The sequence below is a fragment of the Typopeltis vanoorti genome, unplaced genomic scaffold (assembly GCF_054136105.1).
Source record: "Typopeltis vanoorti isolate ZY-2024b unplaced genomic scaffold, IOZ_Tvanoo_1.0 HiC_scaffold_24, whole genome shotgun sequence".
NCBI classification, from domain to species: domain Eukaryota; kingdom Metazoa; phylum Arthropoda; class Arachnida; order Uropygi; family Thelyphonidae; genus Typopeltis; species Typopeltis vanoorti.
In genome coordinates, this window is record NW_028328064.1 from 5,526,779 (window position 1) to 5,552,949 (window position 26,171).

At 36.0% G+C, this 26,171-nt stretch overlaps 1 protein-coding gene and 1 non-coding gene across 3 annotated transcripts in view; both read left to right on the forward strand.

The window, feature by feature from the left end:
- LOC150092192 (disintegrin and metalloproteinase domain-containing protein 11-like) overlaps positions 1 to 26,171 on the forward strand; it is a 1,236,934-nt gene that overhangs the window by 1,185,304 nt on the left and 25,459 nt on the right. The window lies entirely within an intron of this gene.
- On the forward strand, positions 25,133 to 25,236 carry LOC150092193 (U6 spliceosomal RNA). The gene has a single exon (XR_016550611.1). It is a non-coding gene; the product is annotated as a U6 spliceosomal RNA (small nuclear RNA).

The window sequence follows — 26,171 nt, forward strand, 5'->3', positions numbered from 1 at the left end:
ATTTTAACGTCAGCAATGCTCCTTATAATTCTCCCAACTTTGCATCTTCAACAAACAACTGAATGATTCCCACTCAGTCTACATGAAATATAAGTTCAACCAGTGAAAGCCCAAGAACGGATTCCTGATACACACCACTCCTTACCCTTCTTTCTTGAGACACTGTCACATCATACATAACTTGCTGGTATCATTCAGAGAACCAGTTTCCAATCCATTTAATGAATCTATTATCTCTTCCATCCTCTGTAGCTTGTACACCAAACCCTGATCTTTTACAAATCCATGTTGACCATCATAAAGAATACTATGTCCTTCAATCCAGTCCTGTTTTCTTTTCCTAACAAACCTCTCCACTACCTTGACTACTGTAGATATATAGACTGGTCTATAATTAGAAACTACTGTCCTAGAATGATACTTGTGGAGTGGTACTATTTTGCCTTCTTTTCATGCCTCAGGAACCTTTTCCACTGCAAGATATTCATTAAATAATAAGTTTGAGCAGGGAGCGTCTCGGCCTTCTTTTCATGCCTCAAGACCCTTTTCCACTGCAAGATATTCATTAAATAATAAGTTTGAGCAGGGAGCGTCTCATGCATAGGCACTGCGGAACTGCAGCGCCCCCAATTTTTCTCGATATATAAATATATTTATTAATTTATTTATATTTGCTTATATTATTTAATTTTATCATCAACAATCCTATACAATTCTCTTATTTTGTATAAAAAAATAATAAAAATCCATCTTGTAGCACTTAGGAGGACGAAGGACGCTAGCAGCACTGCGTTTACCACAGTGTCATATTGCTAAGTGCACAAGCATATGCACGTTATAGTGAAATACGAGCTATTAGCGTAATGCGCCACTGTCCTTCACGCAGTTGCACTGTTGTTTATATGCAGTTTGTGCCAGTAGTAGAGTGTTTGTAGTGCTTATCGTGTTTACTCCGTCTCTTTAAATATTTGGACATTACAATTAACGACATAACATTTGTTATAGTTTTTATTTTAGAACATTATTTGGGTTATGATAATGGATTTTATTTTTAAGTAATTTTATCGATAATAAACATTATTTTTTCATGAAACAAAACAAGAAGAATATATTTTATTTTTAAATAATTTTGAATTATACCAAACTGTATAATTTTATCGATAATAAACAATATTTTTTCATGTTTAATTTTTTTTTAATTTTTATCACAATTTTGATATTTTATCCAAACATGTATACACTCTACTTACAGTGTGTATGTATATTTCAAAAGTTGCAGCACCCCCACGATTTCAATCCACGAGTCACCACTGGTTAAGAGTATAGGTATTTCTTTTGCACATTCCTTAAAAATGCGTGGTGATATACAGTGGTGAGCTATGGAGTCAAAAAAAAAGGCTTAACTTAGCCCTTATAATACTTATATTGCGACTTTGTAGAGCTTCTGAGAGATATGATAATACCTGTAGGATATCAATCATTAATGCTAGATCTTTAAAAGATTCCAAATTGAGAAGTCAGTTTTAAAAGCCCTTATATTTATCGTTCGATGCAAAATGCTTGCATAAAGCTGGGCAATTTCTCCACAAAGCAAGAGCCATTCGTAAACTGCAAGCTGCTCATCATGGTCCAAACACACAGTCGATCTTTAAAATTTCGATACCAAGGTCTTTTGCAATCGTATTTAATTCTCGTTGATTTTTTGGTGATTGACGATAAAAATCATATAATTTATCCATAAATATTTCAAAATTATTTATTTATTTAATGTTTTTTTTTTTTTTTTGAATCGTCTAATGCTAAGTGTAAACAATGATCGCAATGCCAAATCACAGTGTTGGGAAATTTTTGTAGAAGTTGGATTGCAACACCTGATTTGTTTCCTAACATTACACTAGCTCCATCAGAACAAAATGCAATGAAATGATTTTTTATATAGTTATCAGAAAATCTATATGAATTTAAAGTAGCAATTATAGTAGCACATATACATTCCACGGTGGTATTTTCTAGTTGTATAAGATTATTAAACATGAAGAACAAGGGGCTCGCAAATTTGAGAAAAATTTAACAAAGGGCTTGCACGAGCCCCTTATAGCTCATCACTGGTGATATATCTTCCAATCCTATAACCTTATTTAGCATCTAACCTAATACATACCTGATACATTTCTGACTCTTTCACCTGTAATTCCCTAATACTTGACTGTCCTCTACTTGTTCCACGACATCGTTTATACCAATATTATATCATATACACTCATAAAGTACTTATTAAATAACTCCATTATGTCCCTTGCAATGGTTACTTCTATAATTATCAACCAGTGTTAACCTTCCATAATAATTTTTTTTCTTATTGCCATATTGCAGAAAAATTCACTTGAATTATGTTTTGCCTCACTGGCCAGTCTTCTCTTATACTACAATTTTTCTCTTTCTTTGCTATGCTTGTTACCTTTCTAGCATGCACTTATTCCTTATGCATCTGATCACCTTTCAGCCGTCTTGTACCTTCTCCATAGCATCTTCGAAACTACACTATTTGGCTGATTTCACTTTTCACTTTTGCTCTGTTTATTTGCTTAACTCTTGGTATACAGATCAGCATTGCTTGTATGATGATTCCTAACAACTCCCATGCTCTATTAACTTATTTTCTTCACAGCTCTAACCAAATATTCTTGCTAGTTGAATGCACAGAGATTGTCATAATCTCCATTATAATTCCACATATATGGGGCGACTGACTAAGGTAGTTTCTGACCTCTGGAATGTCGAGTATGAGGAAAGATTGAAAAGATGTAATTTGCAGAGACTAGTGGAGAGAAGGAAGAGGGGAGATATGATAGAGACCTACAAGTTGGTAAGGGGTTGCTATAGGATCAATGGTGGAGAAGTTCTACAGCGAATAGTGGGAGATCAGGGGAGAACCAGAGGTCATCCCTGGAAACTGTATAAAGAGGGTGTGAGTAGGGGAGTGAGAGGCAGGTTTTTTTCGTGCAGAGTTGTGAATGATTGGAATGCCTTGCCTGAGAGTGTGGTGTCTGCAATTAGTTTGAATGTGTTTAAGACCCGGTATGATGAGATGTGTGTGAGATAAAAGGACCTCCTAGATGAGTCTTTGACTCCATGAGGTCTTGTTTAATAATAATAATAATAATAATAATAATAATATAATTTTTTATGACAGTATCCTTCTCTTGTTTGATTGCCTCCCAAACCAGTACCTCATTAATGACTACATCATGTGAAGACATCCCCAAATCGAACACTCTAAAGCCTGGAGTTACTTCCATCACCTGTTTCTTAAGATAGTTATTTCTCAGAAATTCAACAGATTCACTCTCCTTGTTCCCATATGCTAACTCCCCTGTCTCCACATTTCTATAATTAGAATCTCCCATCCAGACCACCTTATTTTTACATACCAAACCAATTTGCTTAAATTCTTTCTTTTAAGGTTACATGGTGGTCAGCATTCATCATGAAGAATTTATGCAGACAAAACACATGTGTTAGAATTCTAACGTGTGTTGTGTCTCCATAAATTCTTCACCATCAGTTTGCCTAAATATTCCACAAACAGTGCTCGTTACATTCCCCTTGCCTATAACAACATCATATTAGATATACTGTTCTGTTAATTTCAACCTTACACCAAACCAAAAATCTTCACATGCTTCCATTTTTCACCTTCCACTCTTAGTGGACACAGTTCCTTTGCAATCATTAACAGCACCCCCCCTTCTTCTTCTTCTTCTTATTATTATTATTATTATTATTTGACACCTCCAGGGAATCCAAAGACTCATCGAGGGAGGGCACCTGCTCTACAACTGTGTCTCCACCACTCAATCCACCAATTGACCGCAACTACACCAATATCACCTACCGCCAACTATCACCACTACTATTTCCACAGACAATCACAAACATCCATGCCCATGGCAGGATTTGAACCTGCAGCCCTTTGGCTGGAAAGTGGATAAGTTAACCACTCAGCCAGCCTGGCTGGCCAAATCTTCCAGTAAATTCTATCCCTCCATTTCTGTTTTCAACAGTATATTATTCTCAGACAACCAAGTTTTGCTTAAACCAGTTATCTTTAGTCATAATGGCTCAATCAATGCAACAAACTTGGTTCCCTTATTTCTGATACTCCTTACATTAGTATGTAAACATAGAAATCCAACTCTCTTTGAAGCCATCCCACAACATAACATATTCTCTACCTTAAACCACTCCATCTTCCTTTCAAATTCACTTCATATATTCACAAACTGAACACCCTCTGTCTCACACAACTCAGCCATTCTTTATATCTTCCCTCCTTGACTTACTCTTATCATACAATCAATGTGTGTGTGTGTGTGTGGAATATGGATCAGCATAGAAATCGAATGGATCAGGATATGAGGGAAGATAGACGAGACTGAGGAGAGATATGGGGTAAACAGTGATAAAAGTGATTAGACAAGGGTAAGGTCAGTTGGAAATTCACAACCAACAGGTGACTTGGATAGGACTGATTATGGACCTAAAAATGAATTACTGTGTTTATTTACAAATGCAAAGAGCATCAGAAATAAGGGAGATGAAATTGTTTCATTCATTAACTTTATTCATCCAAAAATTGTTAAAATAAGTGAAACATAGTTGAATCAGGATGATATCCTGAGGGTAATAGAAATGGAATGGTATTGAATTTTTTGCCAGGATTGAAAGGAAAAGAAAACAGGTGGATGCTACTGATGATAGCAAGGGAATTATGTCCACATAAGGTAGACATGAAAGGCAGAAATATTGGCAATGGTTTTGAGTCAGTATGGTGAGAGGTGGAGGTTTACAGAAAGAGATATTTATTGGATGTTGCTATAGGACAGGTAATATGATGTGATGAAGAAATGTATAAGTAACTTGGGTTATGAATAAGGAAAATGTGATTCTTATGGGTGATTTTAATTATGGAAGTATAGATGGAATGAAGAGATATCATTTGGGAATAAAGAAAATGAATTTCTTGAGAGACGATTATCTTAGGCAGTACGTAAAGGAGGGCATGTGCCCTCCTTTACATACTAAAACTGTCACTACTCATGTGAGTAGTGAAAGTTTTAGATCTGATCATTTCATAAAAGAATGTGATTGTGAGTAGGGTTTCACACTTTTATCTAGTTGGTGAGAGTGATCATGAAGTGATCACCTGGGTTGTGGTAAGACTTCTATAAGGAAAGGATATATGTGAAACTAAATGGCCAGTGATTATGAAATGCTTAGGAGACAGCCGGAACTATAGCATGAAATGAGGAGTTAAACAGAAAGGCAAGTAAATGCTGCTTGAGAAATGACAGAGAGACACTTAACAGAATCAACATCTGAATGTATTCTTGAAGGTGAAAAGGCTAAATAAAGTCGGTGTCAAATGGATGAATGATGGAATTAAGCATAAAATCACTTTGGAGACAGCACGATGAATAATGGTACTAATCAGTTTCATTAAGAGTATAAACAGCAAGCCAGGAGAGTAACTCAGTTGGTAAGGACATTAAAGTACAGTACAGTTAGAAATTAGCAAATCAGGCCAAGGGAAAAAACACTATTTTTTTCACTTGTGGCAAGCAGATAGAAAAATGATTATGACAAATTGATGTTTTGATGATTAAATGAACACACGCAATTTACAGACAAAAAATACTATCTGTGGTGGTGGTGGGCAGTGGATGACGCTGATGTAGATGATTGGTAATAGAGGTTTGGTGTGTGGTGGAGACAGAGAGTTTTACAATAGGTGTCCTCCTGCGATGAGTCTTTGGACTCCATAGAGGTGTCATGAATAATAATAATAATAAAAATGAGAGGGGTAGATTGGTAACTGCCACAGAGGACATAGTCAACATATTCATGACACTTCGTTAATGTTTTTCATCCTCAGGGTGAAATCAGGAGAAGCTGAAGTGTAGAGGAAATTGGAGAAGACTTACTAGTAAGCGAGCAAGAGGTAACTAAGCTTGATAGGATTTAATGACATCACTATGTCGCTTAAGGGATGCAACAGCACAAGTTCAAAAGCAGTAGAAGGAAGACAAAATTGTTCCACTTCACAAAGGTAGTGATAATGCTACAAATTATAGGCTGATCTGTATATCTGGAGTTGTAGTTCAGGTGCTGGAGCCGTTAGTGACAGGTAGGAGATCCAGATGTGAGACGATAACACAGCATTCTCTGTGATTGTCCACATGGGTTTGTTAAAGGGAGACCATGTTTTACCAACTTGCTTATGTGATATAATAACATGAGATCGATATATAATGGTATATTTAGATTTTGCAAAGGCTTTTAATAAATTACCACATAACAAGTTGATAATTAAATTAGAGCAGATGGGATTGGATGCTGAATTATTGAGTTGGATAGGTGACTGGCTGCAGGTATCAGCTAGTTGTGTATGGAGATGCAGTATCTGAAAAGAGGAAAGTCATTAGTAGTGTGCTGTAGGGGTCTGTTCTGGAATCATTGTTATTTAATTTGTATTTTATCGATGAGATGGGTTTAAATAGTGATATACCACTTTTTGCAGATGATGCAAAATTGGGGAGAGTGATGAAGAATCAAGTTGTAGCTTTACAGGAGGACTTGAATAGATTGTATTAGTGGGCAACAATATCATTATTACCCAAGACTCCATGGAGTCAAAGACTCATCTAGGAGGTCCTTTTATCATACAAGCTCATCATACCTTGCTTTAAACACTCAAATTCTCTGCAGACACCACACTCTCAGGCAAGGCATTCCAATCATTCACAACTCAGCATGAAGAAAACCTGCTTCTCACTCCCCTACTCACACTCTCTTTATACAGTTTCCAGGGATGACCTCTGGTTCTCCCCTGATGTCCCACTATTTTCTGTAGAATCTTCCCAGCATTGATCCTTTAACAACCCCTTGCCAACATGTAAGTCTCTATCATATCTCCCCCCTCTTCCTCCTGTCCATCAGACTCTGCAAGTTGCATCTTCTCAATATTTCTCATACTCGACATTCGAGAGGTTAGAAACTACCTTAGTCAGTTGCCTCTGGATCCTTTCCAACATCTCTTCATCCTTCTGAAAACCGGGTGAAATCTGGGCAGTCCATGTGTTGGCTAATCAAAGCCTTATACAATGGAACAAAAATCTCCATACTTCTACAAGTCAGTGTCCTCTGCATCATTTCCAGAAGCCTTTATGTTGTCTTCACAATTTTGGCTATGTTTCTCCTAACTTTCAGATACTTTTCCACTATCACTCCAAGATTTCTTATTTCCTCCACCTCCAACAATATATCCTCACCGAGCATAAATTCCGCATCCAATTTTTGTTTTCCAAATTTTAAAACCTTACATTTTGCAACATTGAACTCACATCCCCATTCCCATGCCCAATCACTCAATTTATTCAAGTCTTCTCGTAAGGCCACAACGTCTTCTCTACTCTTCATGGTTCGTCCCAACGTAGCATCATCTGCAAACAACTAAATATCTCCATCCAAATCTTCACTAATATCATTAATATACAAGTTAAAGAGCAATGGCCCTAAAACAGACCCCTGAGGCACACCTCTAGTAACTCTCCTTTTCCTGGATATCGTTCCCCCATATACAACTTGTTGATACCTATCAGATAGCCAGTCTCCAATACAATGCACCAATCTAATATCCAACCCCATCCACTCTAGTTTGACTAGCAACTTATCATGTGGTAATCTATCAAAAGCCTTTGCAAAATCTAAGTATATTACTGTGTATCCTTCTTCTCTGTCCATGGAAGCAGTCACCTTATTGTAATAAGTAAGTAGATTACTAAAAGATGACTTCCCTTTCTTAAATCCATGCTGTCCATGAAAGATAAAGCCATTGTTGTCAACCCAATTCTGAATCCTAGTTCTCACAAGCTTCTCCAACAACTTAACTACAACACCTTACACATAGATAGGCCTATAGTTTGATGCTGGAATTCTATTGTGCTACCTCCTTTATGAAGTGGCACAATCTTGCCCTCCTTCCACTCCTTAGGAACTTGACCCAGTGCAAGACTTGTATTAAAAAAATAAATATGTCAAGGCTGGTGTCAACTCCCTGGCACATTCCTTCAGAATACATGGTGATATATTATCAAGTCCCACAGCCTTATTTACATCTAGTTTGCTCAACTCCCCATACAACTCTTGCTCACTTAAAGTCAATCTCTCTTACCCAACATCAACTGCTCTCAATCTCTCCATGAAGTCTCATTCAGAAGACTGAAAGACCTTTATGAACTGCTTATTAAGTATCTCCACCACACCTTCTGCAACAGCTGTTTTTATACCATTTCCTCCAATCAATGTCATCCTTTCATAATCATTCTTTCTTTTGCTGGCTACATATCGAAAGAACTCCTTAAAATTGTTTTTGGCTTCATTAGATAACTGCTGTTCATACCGCTCTTTAGCTACCCTCACCAACCAAGTCACCCGCCTTGCCTGGTCTTTGTAGTCCTCATGGAATTGGTTATTTCCACTTCTCTTATGCTGCCTCCATAATGCCTTTTTTCTCTGTATCACATGCTTAATCTGTTTATTCATCCATTTCACACCTACCTTATTTAACATTCTCACCCTTGGAATACATTTAGACATTGCATCTACTGGTTTTTGAAAATCCCTCAAGCGGAATTATCTCTTTTCCAGCTAACTCCTCATTCCATGCTACACATGCAAGCTGTCTCCTGAGCTCTTCATAATCACCCCCTTGTAGTTCCACATATACCCTTTTTTCAGAGGCCCTCACACTGCTGGCAACCACCCAGGTAATCACCTCATGGTCACTCTCACCAGTTGGTGGGTGATTTGACACCTCGTTTATAATTACATCCTCTGATGAGATGACCTAATCCAAGACCCTTAATCCTCATGTGCCCTCTGTTACATACTGTCTGAGGTAGTTATCCCTCGAAAACTCAAGATACTCATTTTCTTTACTTCCTATCTCATCATTCTAGTCTATATTGCCATAATTAAAATCACCCATAATGATCACCCTTTTCTTATTTGCTTAGCTAATTTGACTATACATTTCACTATCACCACCATCCACATTACTTACCTGGTCTATAATAACATCCCACCAAGTATTTGATTCCATTTGCCTCTATCTCACACCATACTGCCTCAAAACCACTGGCACTATTTCCGTCTTGGATCTCTACTTTGTATGGACATAACTCTTTCTCTATCATCAATATCTTCCTTCACAATCACATATTCATTACCTTCTCTGTGCGAACGATCAGGCTGTGGCTCTTCTGGTGTAACCTTTTTTTTTTTTTTTTTGATGAAAATGTCCTATGTGCTTTGCTTATTGCACTTCTTCTTTTCATCATAAATTTGTTCATAGCAAGCAAATGCACCATGTACTTTCATTTCTATTATTATTATTAAGTAGCTTTCAACATTGGGGTCCATGTCTTCAGCCATTTTAAGAACATCGCTAACCGCAAAGAATATTTCTGCAAGACCCTTAACTGTAAATTGTTTAACTACCTGTTCCTGTTTCTGTTTTCCCTCTTCCTTTTCTCGTTTTTCCTCTTCTGCAACAGTTGTTCCTACAGTTAGACCAATTCTTTGTTGGTCATCTCTTCAGGGGCACTTTCTATGAGTTGAATTATGTCGTCATCATTCACTTTGAGATTCAGATTGTTTGTTAGGCCCACTATTACAAACTTCCAAAATCATGCACAAACCTTTTAATGTATTTTTTCCATATGCCACTCACACATTGAGAGGTCATTTCATCCCAAGCGACAGCAATATTTTTAATAGCATAATAAATATTGAATGTTTTCCAGAATTGCATGAGAGTCTGGTCATTTCCTACATTAGCAGAAATGGCTTGTGGAAAAGCTCTCTGTAGATCTAACACTGCAAGAACTCCCTGATCCATCGGTTTGATCAATGAAGTAGTGTTTGGAGGGAGAAACATGACCTTGAACTTGGTGAAGATCACCGCTATAAGAAGTATAAGATGGATGACTTGGAGCATTATCTAGAATTAATAAAATTTTAAATTCTACATTTTCTTTAACACAATAGCTTTTTATTTCGCTCACAATCAACAGTTGATTAAAGCATCCTGAAACAATTTTTGAACCATCCACGACCTCCGATAATGAACTGGGAGTGTATGCTTCCTAATGTCTTTGAAGATTTGTGGATTCTCACTGTGCCATATCACAAATGGTTTCAGGTTATATCCAGCCACATAACAGAATCATAATACAGGCATTAAGAGCTTTGAAACTAGGTATAGATTTTAGCTTTTTGTAGATGAATGTCCGCTCAGGCATTTTTTTTCCGAAAGAAGGATGTCTCATCCACATTAAATATTTCCTGTGGCAAATAATTTCCTCCGTAATAATTTTATCCAATTTTTCCACAAACTCCTTGGCACCCTTCTCAGCACTTGCAGATTCCCATACATTTTCACATTATGCAGTGCAAAACACTGCTCGAGTCTCATTAACCAACCAGAAGAAGCCTTGAATTTCCAGTCGTCGGGTCCTGCTTTCTTCTTCATCATGTTGAAGAGACTTAGTGCCTTAGCAGTTATGGTCACAATGCTAAGGGATATGCGCTTTTGGTTCAGTTCCTCTATCCATGATGCAAGTAGCTTTTCCATATCACCGATAGGACCTTTTCATTGCTTCGTCGCTATCGCCAATTTATTAGAAGCAGATTCTTTCACAGCCTCTATTTTATCCTTATTTTTCAAAATGGTCGTCCCTGTAGAATGAGACCATCCGAAGTCATGTGCAATCACACTGACTGGTTTACCATCTTCATGTTAATTTATAACTTGCAACTTCATTTCAAGATCAATTGCTCGCCTCTTTTTCTATGATTCTTCATTAGGTTTATTGATTGGCCATGTTGCACAAAACATTGCAAAATATTTAATGATAAAGACACAAATAACCCATTTCTCAAACACAAAATCAACAGAGGAACTGTTAAAGACACTTGCCAACTGCTGAAGGAGATTGCCACTGTACATGCTTTACCTTACTCTCGCTTGCATCTTGTTTGAAAGGATAGCCGAAAATGTTATTTATTCCCTTATTGAATCACGGACGTATCTTCGAAAGGATGTAACTCGAATGGACGCAAGTCGAAGGATGACTGTATTTAGCTTTCTGAAAAATTTTATTCCGTATAAAGTTATTAATATTCTTTCTTACTACATGCTCTATAGATGGAATATTAATTGTTATAGAACTGGGATAGGTAAGTTATAGATAGGTAACATAAGGAATAGGTAAGTTAACTTACCTATTCCTATTAACTAAATAGTTATTAGGAAGAATAAAATATTTATGAATAGTTAAGGAGAAATGACACAATATTTAAGAATATTTATTCTTTCAACCGTCCACTATTTTTCTGTTCTGCACATTTAGACACCCACCCATGTGCGATATATTTTTTTATCTGAACTAATTCAGAAGGTGACGTGTTTCAGTTATTAAATACACGTGTATTTTGAAAATGATTCCACTTTTCCTGCATATGAGAGGCATGTTGTACACTGCTATCGTTTACAGAGCTAGTTTAAGATCATAGATTCGCTTTTGAGTAATTATATTAAAGAAAATGATAATAAAATTATGTAAATCCTATCATCATTATGTAATCAACATGAGCTAAATTGCCATCTGCAGGTGCAATACTAGTCTTTACCTTTTCCTCCAATAATACTAGTATTTTATAACACTAAGAAATTTTAAATTTTATATTTAGTCTTCTTTACTGGGAAAAAAAAAAAATATATATATATATATAGATGCATGCTTCCAAAGTGAAATAAGTAATTAATTACTTCTCTTGTGAAACATTCAAAAATAAACTGTAATCAGAAATATCATGGTGTTAACAACCGACTAAATAGCATACCCTCTCCCACAATGAGCTGTTGAGCTGTGGATTCCAAAAAACTGGCAATGAGCATGGATGTTTGTAATTGTTTTTAGTAAGAGATGAATTTCGTTGTCTGATGTGAGACCACAGCACTGCTTATTGGAGGTCTGAAGTGGCTTGAGTGGTTTACATGTTTGGTCATGGAATTTGAGCAGGATTTCCAAACCAGGTTAAAATGAATAAAAATTACAACAAAACTGAAATTAGGAAACTCACCGATCAATAAATATATTACTTTCATTGTATAAGAATAGAAATATTATGAAAATCTAATTAAACTCTAAATAAATAATACATAAATATATAAAATACTATATTTTGTGAAATTCATCTTGCACTGCATTTAGTTTTTATATATTGGTATCGATGCACTATCATTTCAATTTTCTAGAGAATAACATTTTCAGTTAATTTTTTACGTGATGAATAGTTCCCGCAGTGAATTTTCCTGCAATGAATTGTCCGCTAACCAGGACATAAGGAGCAAGTTCTTTTCATGGAAAGTGGTTGGTGAGTGGAATGCATTGCCTGACATTGTGGAGAATATGGATACATTGAATGAATTTAAAGCACAGTTCGATGGGTGTTTTGTATATGTACCTCCAACGATGATTCTTTTGACTTCATAGAGGTGTTTATAATATCTTTACAACATGTTAGGCACTTTCCCAACAACACTATTATCCTCTATCTCCCATAACAACTTTCTCAAATTCTTATTCGCACTGCTTTTTCCACCATCCAAGTCATTTGTGCCTACAACATCCCCTATGTCTGATTTCTGTTCTTTCCTTCCATGCAAAGCATCAGTTATTTGCTTCCATGTTCTACCTGGAAAACATGTTTTATGTACCATGTTATTCACCACACCTCTAATGATTGAATCCACATATAATGCTACACGATTTTCCTTTAATGTTTGTTCATACTACTATCTTCTTCTATTACATCAGTCAGTATCTTCTTTAGGTGTTTGGTCTCATCCCGATGCTTCACTCTTCATTTTCATCAATTCTTATCTAAGTTCTAACTTCTTCCACTCTGTTACAATTACTATCTCTAGAACTTTCTTCCATTTTCTAACTACTCTTGTGACTACTCTCCTTTTTGGAATGCTGTATCCAATCATCACACTTCTCACACACATTGATGTATTCCCCTTTTTTTGTTCACCTTAATAGTCTACAAACCTGTTAATTTTTCTATACATATATCAGTTTCCTACATTGTGTTAAGGTACTGTGCTTGTAAAGAGATCATATGTCAATGAGTTATAGAAGTTAGTGTAACTTTAATTAAAGTTATGGTAATCAATACAAGTAGCGAACACAAGAAAATGAACTACTAATGAAAGTGAACTGAAAAGGCACAGCTGCTCTTGTGATCATTAACAGTATTCTATCACCCCTCCCCCTTTATTTTTCCTATTCTCCTGAAAAATTCTCTTTAATTCACTCTAATAAATTATATTATTATTACCCCAAGACTGCATGGAGTCACAGGCTCATCTGGGAGGTCCTTTTATCACACACACACATCTCATCATACTGTGTCTTAAACACACTCAAACTCCTTGCAGAGACCACACTCTCAGGCAAGGCATTCCAATCATTTACAACTCTGCACGAAAAAAACCTGCCTCTCACTCTCCTACTCACACCCTCTTTATACAGTTTCCAGGGATGACCTCTGATTCTCCCCTGATCTCCCACTATTCTCTGTAGAACTTCTCCACCATTGATCCTATAACAACCCCTTACCAACTTGTAGGTCTCTATCATATCTCTCCTCTTCCTCCTGTCCACCAGACTCTGCAAATTACATCTTCTCAATCTTTCCTCATACTCGACATTCCAGAGGTCAGAAACTACCTTAGTCAGTCGCCTTTGGACCCTTTCCAACATCTCTTCATCCTTCTGAAAACCTGGTGACCAAATCTGGGCACAATAGTCCATGTGTGGCCTAATCAAAGCCTTATACAACGGAACAAGAATCTCCCTACTTCTACATGTCAGTGTCCTCTGCATCATTCCCAGAAGCCTTTGTGTTGTCTTCACAATTTTGGCAATGTGTCCCCTAAATTTTAGATCCTTATCCACTATCACCCCCAGATCTCTTATTTCCTCTACCTCCAACAATATATTCTCACCAAGCATAAATTCTGCATCCCATCTTTGTTTTCCAAATTTTAAAACCTTACATTTTGCAACATTGAACTCGCATCCCAATTTCCGTGCCCAATCACTGGAGACAGTTTCATACTAAACCAAAATAATCACCCAATTCAACCTTCATATCGCGGTCATCATCTGGAGTATATAAAGAGACAAGCTATGCTACAATACACACAGTATGCTCAAGTCACACTAATTTGGTCAACTGTAATAACTACTGGCCTTGACCTCTGGTGGAAATCAGCCATTTTCTTTCCACTGCTGGATACAGCCCTCCCTCAAAGTCCTCATTCATTGCCTTAAATGGACAATGATACTTGCCCAAAAAAAAAAGGTATGTAGTAAATAAAAATATTTCATAAGCTATTCTAATCTGTTAATTCTGTAACGTAACATCATCATGCTGTTGCATTATATAACTTTTAAAATCTGCTTCTTTTGGGAATTAAAACAATTTTCATGATAATAAAGTGTATTTTAGTAATTGCTGTCACTGGCTGAAGGCTGCTTGCCATCATTAAATATTTCAGTATTTTATTGTATTATAAAATAAAGCACTTTGTTTTATCAAATAAAACACCATAATAATTGTTTACTTTTATTTACAAAAAAAAATCATATTACAAATTAAAATATATATATATAAATCATCATCAGTTTCCTGATATGTATCCCCAAGGTGTTCAGGTTACTATGACAGCACTACATGATTAAGTTTACATTATTATTAATCTCCAAATCAATCTATTACTTGTGAGCACTCCAATAGTGTCATATCTAACATTTGGTGCTTTTAAGGCACTTCTGACTGAATTAATCCACCTAGACCTTGGTCTTACTCTGGGTCTCTTTCCTGTCTCTTTTCTTTGCATCAAAACCTTTCCTTACCCATTCTATTTAAAGTGGCAATACCACCTTCGATTACTGTCTTCTTTAGGTGTTCTGTCTCATCCTCTAGATACTTCATTTCACTTTTCATTTTCATAAATTCTTACCAAAGTTCTAACTTTTTCCACTCTATTACAATTACTATCACTAGAACTTTCTTCCATTTTCTGACTACTCTTTTGCTCTGCTTACACATTCTCGAATACTAATAGTATCAAGTTTGAACTTGATACTATTAGTTATATATTATACTTATCAACCTGAAGTTTAGGGGACATATTGCAAAGGTGGTGAAGGTAACACAGAGGATTGCTGCAATTATGAGAAGGACACTGACCTGCAGAGATAAGAGGGTTATCATTCTGTTGTATAAGTCTCTGATCAGACCACACTTGGATTATTGTTCTCAGATTTGGTCCCCAGGATTTGAAGGGGATAAATTAACTGTGGAAAGGATACGAAGACGGATGACAAAGATGGTTTCAGGACTGTACAAGGATAGTTATGAGAATCGGCTGAGGGAATGTGGACTGCAGAGTTTGGCGGATAAAAGAAGGAGAGGTGATAAGATTGAGACTTTTAAACTGTTGAGAGGTGGTTATAGGGTTGACACTGGGGAGTTCTTTCACTTGGTTGAACAGCGGGAAGGAGTGATGACAAGAGGCCATCCCTGAAAGTTACGAAAGGAAACTGTGGGCAAGAGGGTGAGGAGTGGTTTCTTTGCATGGAGGGTGGTTGAGCCGTGGAATGCATTGCCTGATAGAGTGGTGAGGGCGAGAACGGTCAATGAGTTTAAGGAATGGTATGATAGACTTTGTGTTTCTTAGGGGGGGACCTCCCCTCGATGAGTTTTTTGACTCCATGGAGGCCTGAATAATAATAATAATAATAAAGTTCCTTTCTAATATTTTCATTTTTAATATGATTCTGCCACTGATGTCATCGGTTCACTCCCCTAATTTTTCTCAGAACCCTCATATCTGTGGTCTATGATGAAGCGCTTTATTTCTAACTCAAATCTCAGATCCATAACTTAAAACTAGTTTAAACACTGTCTTGTATACTGCTAGTTTGGTGTTTTGGCTAATTTCTCTCTTATAAATTTATTCAGCTGGCTATCCACCATACCAGATTTGCTTATTCCGTTATCTATTTCCAGATTTAATCAGCCATCTTCACTAAAAACTGTGCCTAAATAGCTGAAATATTTTACTTGTTCTATAGAATCTCCATTCAGAATGCAGCTGAAGTTTTCTTTGCTCCTGTTATTTTTATACGAAATTTGTTACAGCTGTTATCAGTGGTGGCTCATAAGAATTTGTAGTGATGGAGCTGTAGCAATAAAAGTAAAAAAAAAAAACAATATGGATTGAAAAAATTATATTGTTTACTTGCTAAGTCAAGTTATACACATAAATACAATTGGCCAGATTGGTTGGCTGAGTGGTTAGCATATCCGCTCTCCAGCCAAAAAAAAGGCTGTGGTTTCGAATCCCACCGTGGGTATGGATGTTTGTGATTGTCAGCAGTAGATGGCATTAGTGTAAATGAAGGTAGTTGCGGTTGATGGAGTGGCGGAGACAGAAAATTGTAGAGTAGGTGTCCTCCCGCGATGAGTCTTTGGACTCCCTGGAGGTGTTACGTAATAATAATAATTATAATAATTATCTATTTATATTTAAATTCCATTCTTCATTCTTTTTGATTTACAAATTTATCTATGACCTTATCCATTAAAATTTGTCATATTTGTAATCATGTTATTCTCTATGCTTAACAATGCTAAAGCAGTAAGGTGATTTTGTGCCATTGAATTTCTTAAAAAAGTTTGAATTCTTTTGAGAGCTGAGAAACACCTTTCAGGCTGTTGTCATAGGTGTAGTAATTATTATTTGTAGAAGTTTGAATACTTCAACGAGAGATTCACAATTTCCTGTCTTATACATTATATCATATATTTCCTGCAGTTCCATGCATGAAAATTTTATATTTTGTAAATGTTTAACAGAATTCTTCTGTTAAACATTTGCAAATTCTACAAAGATATAAATTAAATGCTAGTAAATGCACAATATTTACCTATGATAATGACAAATGACGTTAATTTGTGTTGGTGCGGTCTGCATTCATTGCAGCTCCAGTGTTGAGTATACTATCCAGTACTGATACTAGCTCTAGCCTGCACAGCACATTGACTATTGCAAAATACAACTATTGCTACAAAATGAATTGTGTAAAATACTATCGAGCGGTATTGTATTATAAACAAGAAAATAATAGTTTTTATTATAACAGTTTTTTATTTGAGTTAGCCCATCTCATACAGTGGTAGCAGGGTTTTTTCTTCTGTAAACTCGAGTTTTTCATCCCACGTACAGACAAATCGGCCTTCATAAAAAAACACTGCTGTTGGTGACGATGGGCAATAGATGGCATTGATGATAGTATCGTAGTTGGAGAATTAAGTAGTAGTGGAGAGAATGAGATGCATTTAGTGAAGTAGAGTAGTGTGCCCTCCCATGATGAGTCCTTGGACTCCCCAGAGGTGTCAGTAATAATAATAATAACAGTTTTTACATAAATATTACATAAATTTAAAAATGGTGATAATAGAGGAACTTTTCATTTTATACTGTAGGGGCTGCAGCCCTTATGGACAAGCTGTTAGTAGTGGAGAGAATGAGATGCATTGTGAAGTAGAGTAGTGTGCCCTCCCACGATGAGTCCTTGGACTCCCCAGAGGTGTCAGTAATAATAATAAGTTTTTACATAAATATATAAAAATTTAAAAATGGTGATAATAGAACAGGAACTTTTCATTTTATACTGTAGGGGCTGCAGCCATTATGGACAAGCTGTCACTGGCTATTATTCAATTTAGTTAGTGAATCCTGGAGACATGCATTAGATGTGTTTAGGAGTACAACATCATCCGCATAAAGCAAAGAGCTAAATTTGACATCTCTAATTCTAGTATTAGGCTTTATGCCACTTTCTTTCATTATGTGATCCATATAGATGAAGAAAAAGATGGAGATAATGTGCATTGTTGTCTGACCCCTGATTTTACATCAACCATCTTTCTGTATTTCCTTCAATTCTAACTGCTGACTAACAACTAAAATATAGACCATGTATTGCTTTATATAATGTTTCATTTATCACATATAATTGAAGTGTTTTAAAAAGCTTTCCTCTGAGTACCTTGTTGTATATCTTTTCCAGATCTACAAAACTTAAGTACAGATCTTTGTCATATTCCCACGATTTTTCAACTATTTGTCTCAAAGTGAAAATCTGATCTTGACAATCTATATTTGGCCTGAACCTAGCTTGTTCTTCTCCAAGTTTCTCTCCTACAATCTTTCTCAACCTCTTTTAAAGTATGCATGCATAAATCTTACCTGGAACACTTAGAGAAATTCCTCTGTAATTCTCACATTCAGTTTTATTCCCTTTTTTATAGATGGGTACTCTGAAAGTTCTACTCCAATCATTGGGAATTCAACCTTCTGACTAGGACCTCTGAAATATGCACTGCAAAACTTTTATACCTCCATGCTTAAGCATTTCTGGTTGAATATCATCTACTCCAGCTGCCTTTCCACATTTCAAGTTTTTGACAGGTTTTTCTACCTCAAGTATTGATATGTATTCCTCTCAGCATTCCTCTTGAAAATTTTCTAGTATGGTTCTGTCACTTCTTGGTTCACTTAATAGTCTTTCAAAGTAATTATTCCAGACAACTAGGATATCCTTATCTTCAGTTTTCATGTCACCTCTGTCATCTTTGATTCCTTTTACAGTACTCTTTCGTCCATTTCTAAGCTTCTTCAATAGCCTCCAGAAAACATTTTGCCACCTTCCTGATATTTAGTTTTCATATTCTTACCAAAGTCTTCCCATGACTTTTGTTTAGGTACTTTTACACACAGCTTAGCTCTCTTACATTTTTTTCTGTATTCTTTTAGGGCATATGCCGACTTATCTGCTAGGTACTTTTGATATGCTTTCTTCTTCTTCTTTTCCAGAACCGCTTCTTTAACTTTTTGTGTCCACCATGGTGCTCTTATGTCTTCTTCAGAGTTTGCCACTGAGACTCCAAGGTTTGGTTCTTGTTTTCAGTTTGTTTCATTTTTTTCTTCAATAATGTTTGTATAGTCTAGTCTACAATTTACTTGTAAAAGCTGCTCAACTTTAATTCTTTTTAAAATTTTCTTACATATTATTTTTATCAATGCGATATCCATTTTTATCCTGCTTAGTACTAAGTAATGGTCGCTTCCAATTTCAAATCTTCTGTTCACTCTTGCATCCTGAACAAGCATGGAGATATCATTATCAACAATGACATAGTCAATGAAGTTTTTTTTTATTTCTTGTATCTTCTCTCCATGTGAACTTGTGCACATCCTGATGTTGAAACATGGTGTTAGTAATGACTAGTCTGTGTCCTGAGCAGAAGTCGAGTAAATACTTACCATTATTATTTATTAGCTTTGCCCTTTTCTCCAAATTTTCCCAAAATGTTCCTATATGCCTGGTAAGATTTATTTCCTACTCAGCTGTTCAGATCTCCAACAAGGACCACTTTTTCCATTTTCTTTATGTCAGCTGCCTGTTCTAATGACTCAAAAAATTCCTCCATTTCTTCCTTGGAAGAATCTTCTGTAGGACCATAGGCACAAATAAGTTTCATTGTCCATGTCCCCATTTTGGAGTTTGCCCATATAACTCTACTTGAAACTGATTTCCAATGAAGAAGTTTATCTTCATGTTTGGTGTTAAATGCTATCACTACTCCTTCCTTTCCTTGACCATTATTGCCTGAAAACAACATCCTATATTATTTAGTTAGATCTCACCTGTTTTTGGCTTCTTTGTCTCAGTAATGCCATTATGTCCATGTGGTACTTTTCCAATTTTTCTTCAATTTCGATTTCCTTTTCGTTAATACTCCTTACATTGATGATTCTTATCTTCAGTTCGTCTTATATTCGGTTCATTTTTCTTCTAGATGTTGAGCTGGAGCTTGTTCCAGTAATTGACGTTTCACTGTTCACCCTGGTTCCCTGACAAAAAGAGCAGGGGGCCTTGTTTAACTGGGCAGCATCCCCAGCAGGCATGAAATCTCATCATGTTGTACAATCATATGCATTTGTGGTTTAAGCCAATAAAGAGAGTACAATTTGGCGAGCTAAGTCCCAAATTGCCAGCCTCATCCTCATTCGTTAAGTACCCAGTAGATACCTACTAACAGGGTTCACCATGTGAAGGTGAGGATTGGATATTAGGTCAGAAGCACCAGTCGGTTTTCTGCATTCCTGAAAGGAGATGTGGAGATCTTCTCCCAGTTATTTGGCTTTGACTCTTAAGTGACCCAAAATGTATAAATATATGAAGAAATATGGGTAAAGCAACTAAGGGTATGAAGTCAGTATGGTATGTATATTCATGTTTTCTTCTGGCTGGTTTACCTCTTTTGAGGATGAAAAAAAAAAACCTGTCACCTCTGTATGAGACTGCCACTAATGTGGATGCATAGCTATTTATTTAATAATGTTATAACACTTTAATTTTATAAAATAATTAATATAAAAAGTCTTTTGAATTATAACAGATAATTCTTTTGATTTATTAATTTAACTGTTTAAGGGACTTCTTGCTATCATTAATATGTACTCATGTAAAAAAAAAAAAAAAAAAAAATCTATATATATATATTTTTTTTACATATATCAGGATACCTGATATATGTAGGAAGATTGATTTACTCGGCTGATATATATTTTTTAAAAATTATTTAATGACTAGAAACCGAGAAAAATGAAAACAAAGTTTAATTGTACAACTAGTTTCAGCTTGTATCAGCCTTCTTCAGGTGCACATTACAAAAGAAATAACCAGTAAAACATAGAGGAAATAACTGTAAACAACACGGAAAGCTAGTGTATATACTGGTGGTGGGAGGGACTAGGGGCCATGCATGGAAGCTGGGCAAGAGCGTGGTTGACAAGGGTGTTATAGCTAGGTTTTTTACTTGGAGAGTGGTGAATGAGTGGAATAATCTTCCAGAGTCTGTTGTGGGTGCTACGACCGTGAATGAGTTCAAGGCAAGGTATGATAGATACTGTGTCAATGTCTAATAGTTGTTCTTGACATGATGTTAGGGCCTCCCTCGATGAGTCTGTCAACTCCTTGGAGTTGCCCGGAACAATAATAATAATAATAATATATTCAATGTAGAAACGTTCAAGTGTGGGCATTCTTTGAATTTCTGGTTATTTCTTTTGTAATGTGCACCTGAAGAAGGCTGATACAAGCTGAAACTAGTTGTGCTATTAAACTTTGTTTTCATTTATCTCGGTGATTCAATATTTTTAAAAAATCTCTCTCTCTCTCTCTCTATATATATATATATATATACACACACACACATAGAATTTTATTCAAAACTGATGTATTTCATTCACCGTAACATGACCATCATCAGGGAGACAGACCAGTAACTAACTACGTTGAAAACATGAAACATAAGGCTACGAACTCATGTCTTGGTCATAGTGGTGATGATAGAATTTCACTGTTAGTGTTCAAAAGAACAGTTTTAAAAGATTTTTTTTTTTTTTACATTTGATGTCCGTAGACACCGTACCTCAGATGGTTTTGGCAATGATGTCTTCTCTAGAATAAGTGGTAGGGTCACAGATTCCCTTTCCACACAAAGTTTGTAGGACAATCACAAACATCCATGCCCATTGTGGGATTCAAACCTACCACCTCTTGACTGGAGAGTAGACACACTAACCACTCAACCAACCAGGGCAGCTTAGAATTGGCATACAGTCAGAGTGGTTAAGGTTCAAATGATTTCACATGTTTCAAGGAAAAGACTATCCAATTTCAACCTGCTAGAATGAAGAATCTTTGTTTGCTTCCAAATATCTCTGTACCTAGGGTCAGTAGCATGAGAAGCAAGTCTAGACTTGTCAGATTTCAAAAATGCAATATAATCCTGATGATTTTGGATTCTAATCAAAGCAAAACGAAATAATAATTCTAATCAAAGTGAAATAATATTTCACATGTTTCAAGGAAAAGACTATCCAATTTCAACCTACTAGAATGAAGAATCTTTGTTTGCTTCCAAATATTAAGCGCCTCCGTAGCGCAATTGGAAGAACAACGGTACATTGCGCCCTTCGATTGGAATAGGCCTAAGTTCGATTCTCGTCACGACAGGAGGAATCTTTATCTGGATGATTTCAATCCAAGGTGAGTTAGCCGGTCTCATACGAAGGTAGCAGGATTTTTTCTCCCAGAAACTCGGGTTTTTCATCTCACATACAGACAAATCGGCCCTTCAGAACACACGCAATTTACAGACAAAAAATACTAGTGGTGGAGGTGGGCGGTAGATGACATTGATTCGTAGTAGAGGTTCGGTGTAGTGGTTGAGACAGTTGTAGGTGTCCTCCCACGACGAGTCTTCGGACTCCTTGGAGGTGTCACGAATAATAATAATAATATCTCTGTACCTAGTGTCAGTATCATGAGAAGCAAGTCTAGACTTGTCAGATTTCAAAAATGCAATGTAATCTTGATTGGATTCTAATCAAAGCAAAGCAGCCAGTCTGTCCTAAATAGCAAAGATGATATGAGCAGGGTATCTGATAGATAGCTGGTAAGGAGAGAGGTGGTAATGTAGCCTTTGTAGGTGGTAAGAAGGAAGACAGTTTCTGAGCTAGTTCAAAGGAAGTGTATAGAATGAATTTGTGAAGAATCCATGCTATTTGTTCTGAGATTCATTTAAGGTAGGGTATTGAAATTTTCACATTAGATTGTAGTCTGGTAGATGGATGATAATTATCAATAATTTTTTGAATGGTAGTTTCATTATGAGAATTTCAATATCCTACCTTAAATGAACCTCAGATTCTTCACAAATTCAATCTATACACATCCTTCAAATCAACTCGGAAATTACAAAGGATAAATTACGACCTCTTTCCTTACCAGGTGTCTATCAGATATCCTGCTCATGTCATATTTGCTATTTTGGACAGACTTGTCATTCTGATTTGATTACAATCTAAGAGTATCAAGACTATATTGCATTTTTGAATCCAACAAATATGTCTTACTTCTTATCCTCTTGACACTAGGCACAGAGTTCTTTGGAACCAGACAAAGATTTTTCAGCTTAGTAGGTTTAAATTTGATCAACTGCTCTGACTGTATGCCAATCTCTAAGTTTTGGGAAGTGATTATTATTAATTGTTCATAATGTTTTTTTTTTTTTTTAATCTATACAACTTTTACAATTGTTTCTTTGAACTCTAATAATGTAATCCTATCACCTCAGCTGTGACCGAGATATGTATTTAAATTTGAATAATGCAGGCACATGCTTCATGACTCATTCTTATGAGTCATGTTTTGAATGTAGTTACCATCTGTCTCCCTGATGTTACATTAGATGAAATATATCAGAGGTTTTGAATAAAATTCTATATTTTTTTACATGTGCAAGCAGTGAAAGTTTTTATAAATGTGGAATACAGATCTTCCTTTAAAACTGTTTAATGTTATATACTGATAGGGTGAGTAGATTAAGTTGTGATTATTATTATTATTATTATTATTATTATTCAGGCCCCCATGGAGTCAAAAGACTCATCGTGGGAGGTCCTTTCTAAGAAACACGAGTCTAGCAAGACTCATCGAGAGAGGTCCTTCCTAGGAAACACAAAGTCTATCATACCATTCCTTAAATGCATTGACTGTTCCACTCTCACCACTCAATCAGGCAATGCATTCCATGGTTCAACCACCCTCCATGCAAAGAAACCACTCCTCATCCTCTTTCTCACAGTTTCCTTTCGTAACTTCCAGGGATGGCCCCTTGTCATGACTCCTTCCTGCTGTTCAACCAAGCAAAAGAACTCCCCAGTGTCAACCCTGTAACCACCTCTCAACAGTTTAACAGTCTCAATCATTGTAAAAATATTTCACCAGACTTTGAAGCTGTTTTACAGCATTACATAAAAGATTGATAACAGGTAGAGAAAAAATAAAATATGCGTTCATGGTGAAATTTGAAAAGTAATGTACTTTCTGTAAATCTTAAAATAACGTTGGCCTGCACCCTGGAGAAACTTGTATACATATCTGGTTAAAGAGTATGAAAGACTCGGAAGGGTGTTTTTTCCTCTTTTTTTTTATTTTATGTCAGGCTTTTAATGTGCTTCAATGTGCCAATGTTCACCATGTGAACAGTCATTGTTGTTGAGGGCCACGTGCAGTTGTTAATCCAGTGCACTAATAGATACGAGTATATGGACTACTGGGCCAAGTCCATCATCTTTTAAGTAATGCAGTATCTAGATAACTCTGATGTTGAAGGGTGTTCTAAAATTTATAGTTTCAATTTTTGCCTATATATCTAAAATAGCTTCAAGTACAACTAAAAAATGGAATATCACATCCATTTGACAAAAAGATTATTAAAAAAAAAAAAAAAAAGAACATCACAAAAGCTTCAGTAAAGTAGTAGATGCTTAACCAATTTCTAATTAAAAAATAATAATAAAAAAATTAGGAAAGGTGAGTTAGTCAGTTTTCACATTTGATATATCTTAATGGACACCATATGGTCACATAATATTTTGAGAGTAGTTTCTGCTAGAAGTAGTAGATCACAGTTTACCTTTTCACACAGAGTTATTGAGATAACCACAAACATTGATGGCTTTGGTAGAAAATGAAACCTGTTCATTAGAGAGTAGGTTAGAAGGTTAGCAGATTGAAAAAGTACTGTCTGCCATAAGGGAGATAAACTTTGTCCATCAGAACTACTTAAATTTGGACAATGTAGCAACATTTCAGAAGTTTCTTTATAAAGGCTTTCTATAATGAATCCTGTCTAATGTAGGATTTTTGTCTTATTCCACAGGACTCTGTGGAATAATACAAAATATTAGAGATGGCATAATAGCAAGTCTAGAATTTACTTGAAAGGCACCTATTCCTTACATCATAGCAAAATCTGGTATGAGCACAAATTTAAAGAGGCCTGTGAAATTGTAATAAACCATATACTAAAATTGGAACGATATATAGAAGATTAGCATGGCCCCTGTGCAAGGGTGACACACAAAATCGTGAAGCGTTCCACAATTTTTTTAGCTGCCGTAGCGCAAATGAAGGAATAGAGGAACATTGCGCCCTTCGAGTGGAAAAGACCTGGGTTTGATTCTCATCATGACGAGGGGAATCCTTATATGGGCTTTTTCAGTTGAAGGTGAGTTAGCCAATCTCATATGGTAGTAGCAGGTTTTTTTCTCCCAGAAACTCGGGTTTTCATCCCACGTACAGACAAATCGGCCTTCGGAACACACGCAATTTACAGACAAAAAATACTGTTGTTGGTGATGATGGGCGATAGATGGCATTGATGGTAGTAGTGTTGTGGTTGGAGAATTAAGTGGTGGAGGAGAGGATGAGATGTTTGGCAAAGTAGAGTAGTGTATCCTCCCACAATGAGTCTTTGGACTCCCTGGAGGTGTCATGTAATAATAATAATAATAACCACCCTAATCTCAACAATAATGATTACCTAAAAATTTCAAGAATATGGATGGCATATATTTGAATGACATAACTTTTGGTCTAACAGATCATAATAATTAGGACTGTTATACTATAGAATATAAGTCATAATTTGTTAATAACAAACTCATCCCTTATTTTAAATACCAATTAGATCACCACTAATGCTGCATGATTATAGGTTAATAAGAATTTGTTCTCTGATCATGTAAAACAAAACAGTAGCACTTTGATGTAATATTTTTTGATTCACTGTAATCCAGGCCAGTAGACTAATAGTTGACCAAATTAGTGATACTTTGACATACTGTTTGAATTGTAATGCAACTTGTTTCTCTGTATATATGTGTATATACTCCAGATGATGAATATGAAGGCTGAAATGTTGTATAATTAAGTTATTAATTACTCCTAATACAGTAGTAATCTCTCTCTATAGCATGAGTAGTTAAGTGGTTATGAAGAAAGAAGGCATCTATTGATATGTTTCATGAATATCTGGTAGTT